The 5,169-nt window shown below is 41.6% G+C and overlaps 1 long non-coding RNA gene across 1 annotated transcript; it reads left to right on the forward strand.

Annotated features, from left to right (window-relative positions):
• Nucleotides 1-424: 424 nt before the first annotated feature.
• On the forward strand, nt 425-4,209 carry LOC144506854 (uncharacterized). Its single transcript, XR_013499970.1, has 2 exons — nt 425-635; nt 4,087-4,209. It is a non-coding gene; the product is annotated as an uncharacterized LOC144506854 (long non-coding RNA).
• Nucleotides 4,210-5,169: the final 960 nt, after the last annotated feature.

Consider the following 5,169-nt stretch of genomic DNA (forward strand, 5'->3'; position numbering starts at 1 on the left):
TACTTTGTCTGTACAGCGCGCAAGAAACAATACTTTTCACTGCATACTAATACATGTGACAATAATAAACAAATCAAAATCAAATCAAATCAAATCAAATCAAAAGGTCCTTGCATACTGGGTCCAAGACATAATTAGCATTAATTCTAGCACATTCCCATCTAAGTTATATAAGAAATGCACCATAATTTGGCCAGGAACATGCCAGAAAGATTTGGATTTCTGAACCTTTTATATGTGAGCACAAGATTCTTTTGTAATCTACTTTCACCTCTATCATGCATACCTTTATTCTGTTGCCATGAACCTTTGACAATCTCAGCTATCCATTCCTATTATTACCAAGATTTAAACATAAATTTGAAAAAACTTGAGCAACTGTAACCATCTTTTATTCAATTTCTTTCCATTAAAGGGACTTGGAGAGAGCGTGGAAATTCATTCTGTGTGAACCAAGACAGCAAATGTCCCCAGCTTTTCAATTAAAGATTCAAATCTGCCTTCACATTTTGACATGTTTCAGTAAGATTCGCTGGGTCTTTATTAGGAGCATGACTTTTTATCCCCACTCTCTCCAATCCACTGCTATTGAAGACAGCTTGTCCTCCCATTACCATCATATTGTAAGATTTTTGGTAAGTGTTGCAATTCGTTATCGACGTATCTTGCTCGATATGACAGTGCGATGATTTGTTAAAGTTTATTATTGTCACAAGTAGGCTTAGATTAACACTGCAATGATGTTACTGTGAAAATCTCCTAGTCGCCACACTCCGCCACCTGTTTGGCTACACTGAGGGAGAATTTAGCACGGTCAATGCACCTAACCGGCACGTCTTTTGGACTGTGGGAGGAAACCGGAGCAGCCGGAGGAAACCCGCGCAGACACGGGGAGAATGTGCGGACAGTGACCCAAGCCAAGAATCGAACCCGTGTCCCTGGCGCTGTGAAGCAGTAGTGGTAACCACTGTGCCACCATGCCGCCCCATTGGTGTTGGACCTTTCAAGATGTTTTTTTCTCACTGTTCAACTATAGATGCTACTGCACCAGCATTAGAACTACAGAGTACATAAATAGAGCTAGCAACTGCTACTTGATTATATGAAACATGTGCACCACTTTCTTATCTAATAGAGCATGGCAAAAACATTCAGCACCGCACATTTAATGACCGAACAAAAATAAATAGTGCATGTTAACTTAATAACAAATAAACGGCCATAATCTAATCTTGATGATGTTTGGGTAAAATAACTTGTTTTCTTTCCAACAATGTCAGCCTTGACATAATGCGAGCTCTGTTGCCCATGAGTTAGACAGGTCATGGGTTCAAGCACCACTCCAGAAATTTGGGCATGTAACCCAGGCTAATGAGGTGAGGCGGTGGCGTAGTACTATTATCACTGGATTAGCGATCCAGAGGCCCAGGGTAATGGACCCGGGTTCCAATCCCACCATGGCAGAAATTTGAATTCAATAAAAATCTGGAATTAAAAGTCTAATGATGACCATGAAACAATTGTTGATTGTCGTAAAAACCCATCCAGTTCACTAATGTCTTTTAGGGAAGGAAATCTGATATCCTTACCTGCTCTGGCCTACATGTGACTCCAGATCCACAGCAATGTGGTTGACCCTTAAATGCCCTCAGGGATGGGTAATAAATGTTGGCCCAGCCAGCGACGCCCACATCCCATGAACGAATAATAAAATACTTCAGTGCAGTGCTGAGCAAGTAAAAGCATAAAATACACAGCAGGTCTGGCAGCATCTCCGTAAAGAGAAAGATAATGAATGTTTCAGGTCGCTGGCCTTTTGCAAGAACTCTAAGGGACTGCTGGGTGATTTGTTGTGCTGTATTTTGGGTGAAATGTTAAAATATATCTATCTGAGAGGGTAGAGGGGACTGTCAAAGATTCAGTAGCATTACACAAAGAAGGGCAAAGTGATTTTCCCCAGTAACAACTAATATTTATCCCTTGGTCAACAGTATTAAAACAGATTGGTGGCACAGTGGTTAGCACTGCTGCCTCACAGCGCCAGGGATCCAGATTCAATTCCGGCCTTGGGTTACTGTCTATGTGGAGTATGCACATTCTCCTCGTGTCTGCGTGGGTTTCCTCCAGGTGCTTCGGTTTCCTCCCACAGTCCAAAGATGTGCGAGTTAGTTTGATTGGCCATGCTAAATTGACCCTAGTGTCAGGGGATTAATAGGGTAAATATGTGGGGTAATGGGAATAGGGCCTGGGTAGGATTGTGGTCGGTGCAGACTCGATGGGCTAAATGGCCTCCTTCTGCACTGTAGTGTTTCTATTTAAAAAATCCTATTCTACAGGATTATTTGGTCATAATCATATTTCTGTTGGGGTGATTTTGGTGCATGCAATCTGACTGCCACATTTCCTACTCTACTACAGTGACTACACTTCAAAAAGTACTTAGTTGGCTGTAAAGTGCTTTGAGATTTTAGACCATAAAATAGAGGAGCAGAATTAGGATATTCAGCCCATCGAGTCTACTCCGCCATTCAATCATGGCTGATACGATTCTCATCCCCATTCTCCTGCCTTCTCCCCGTAACCTTTGATCCCCTTATTGATCAAGAACCTATCTATCTCTGTCTTAAAGACACTCAATGACCTAGCCTCCATGGCCCTCTGTGGCAAAGAGTTTCACAGATTCACCACCCTCTGGCTGAAGAAACTCCTCCTCATCTCAGTTTTGAACAGCTCTGTACGAATGCAAGTTCATTCTTTCTGATAATGTCAACTGATGAAGCTGTAACCGTTTCTGACATCCATTGTCTCATGTCCAAAAGCATCTGCATACTTTGAATGTTATAATTGGTCTGCAGGAATTTCATGATATCAATTAACAAGTTTCAGTCACGTCGTTTCACAGGTCATGGGCTCTTTTGTGTCACCTAACACCTACTGCGCCTCATGCAAAATGAGAAGGGATGCTTTCAGTATTGTGCCGTGAGCAAGTTCCCCACCTAAGGGCTTTGAATTGTCAGAATACACTATAATTGCTGATTGTTGGACAATGAACCACAGGTTTGTCAATGACATAAGGATTTGCCCACATGCCAAGATCTTCACAACAGCTCTCAATTATCATTCCGGCAGTTAACTTAATAAGATGAATACAAGACTTGAATTGGCAGTGGGCATCAATTGCAGCTAATGTATCAGAATCAGCCCAGGATATATGGAACAGTATTGTGTGAGTGTGTGGCTCTAATGTAGGATAGGTCATGTTACTGACCTCTCCTTGCTTTAATGCATTATTACTATTTTTTAAATTATTTTAATTATTTCAGTTGGTCATCACACAGATTGGTGTTGACTTTGTGCCAGCTGGAAGTGCTCTGTATCTCATTTGCATAATATAATTCATGCCCAAATCCAAACTCCCATATCTGCAAGGAATTTTGACCTTTGAGACGTTGCTTACGTGTCAGTGTGAATGCTGTGACATAACAATGCCCTCAAGCAAGCATCCATATTGTGACAGTTGTTTCCCTGACAAAATTAGCATGTCTGAACAATTTAAATTAATGTTTTTCCTTTTTCCATTGTTTCACTATTTTGGCATCTTGTTCATTCTGTTTCTCTGGAGAGGAACATGCCGGTTTTCCCGTTGGTAACAACACTTTTAGCCTGCGATGTATTACTGATGAAACACTGCGGCGGCACAGTGGTTAGCACTGCTGTCTCACAGCGCCAGGGACCCGGATTCCATTCCCAGCTTGGGTCACTGCCTGTGCGGGAGTCTGCACATTCTCCCCATGTCTGCGTGGGTTTCCTCCCGGTGCTCCAGTTTCCTCCCACATTCTGAAAAATGTGCTGGTTAGTTGGATTGGCCATGCTGAATTCTCCCTCAGTGTACCCGAACAGGCGCCAGAGTGTGGTGACTCGGAGATTTTCATAGTGACTTCATTGAAGCGTTAATGTAAGCCTACATGTGACACTAATAATTAAACTGTTAAGATTTTCTTTTGTAAAGAAATCGGATGCTGTGATATGATGTGCCTTTAATGGGATGTATCCAAAATTACTGTCTATTGTTACTCTCTTCGACAGTTTGTGATTTATTAGTCGCATGACTCATAGGCAGTCTTTAACAGCAATGTGGAGATCTTGCCTCTTGGAGAATATTATCGATCTATAGCTGTATCTTCAAATAAAGAGTTATTGTTTTATCAATCATTGTGTCTGATTGGTATTTTTACATCAGAACGTATCATGAGAAGCAATTGCCACATCTCTAATATAACCACCCTATTCAGATTAATGGGAATCTGGTACACATGCACATATCTTAGCACTGACCAGCCCTTTTCTTCCATTCAGTGCCTATGACCTTCACCAATTTTGCGATAACAAGACTAGACCAATGCTCTGAAAACAAACACAACCTAGAACATCTTTCTTCAACATTGAGGTATTGCATTTTGGAAAGTCAAACTAGGGTAGGACTTATACAGTGAATGGTAGGGCCCTGGGGAGTTCTGAGGAACAGAGGGACCTAGGAGTACAAGTTCATAGATCATTGAAAGCAGTGTCACAGGTAGACAGAGTGGTAAAGAAGGTTTTAGCACGCTGGCCTTCATCAGTCAGAGCATTGAGTATAGGAGTTGGGACATTATGTTACAGTTGTATAAGCTGTTGATCTGCACACTGTCCAAGGGATGAAGCATATTATACGTCTAGCAATACCTATTCCCAGAATGTACCCTTTTCTAGAACAAATAGATCAACAGGTACGGGCAAGACAGCTAAGGGAAGTTTATGGGGGAGATGAGTCTTCTTCCTCGGAGGACTCTAAGAATGAAGGAGAGGAGGAAACACCTAAGAATATTTTTCCCTTGCAATATAAGAGGGTAAAGATTGAATCTCAAAGAACAACAGATGCAGATGGGGTCACTTATATCTAAAACAGATATGGTAACGCGGCAGTCAATGTAACCGTGGACCCAGGAAAGATTGATAAAGGGACTAAGAAAATACCTCACCCTAAGAAAAGTGGAGCAAAAACATGGGATGCTTTGAAATGCTTAAAAGGAATTTATGGGCTTCATCCATTGGACGGTGTGCAGATATTATCCTTTATGGTTCCAGACAGAAAGAGTGGGATGTTATTGACTGATGTAGAGGGAGGATTGG

This window comes from Mustelus asterias, chromosome 18 (assembly GCF_964213995.1).
Source record: "Mustelus asterias chromosome 18, sMusAst1.hap1.1, whole genome shotgun sequence".
In the NCBI taxonomy this organism is placed as follows: domain Eukaryota; kingdom Metazoa; phylum Chordata; class Chondrichthyes; order Carcharhiniformes; family Triakidae; genus Mustelus; species Mustelus asterias.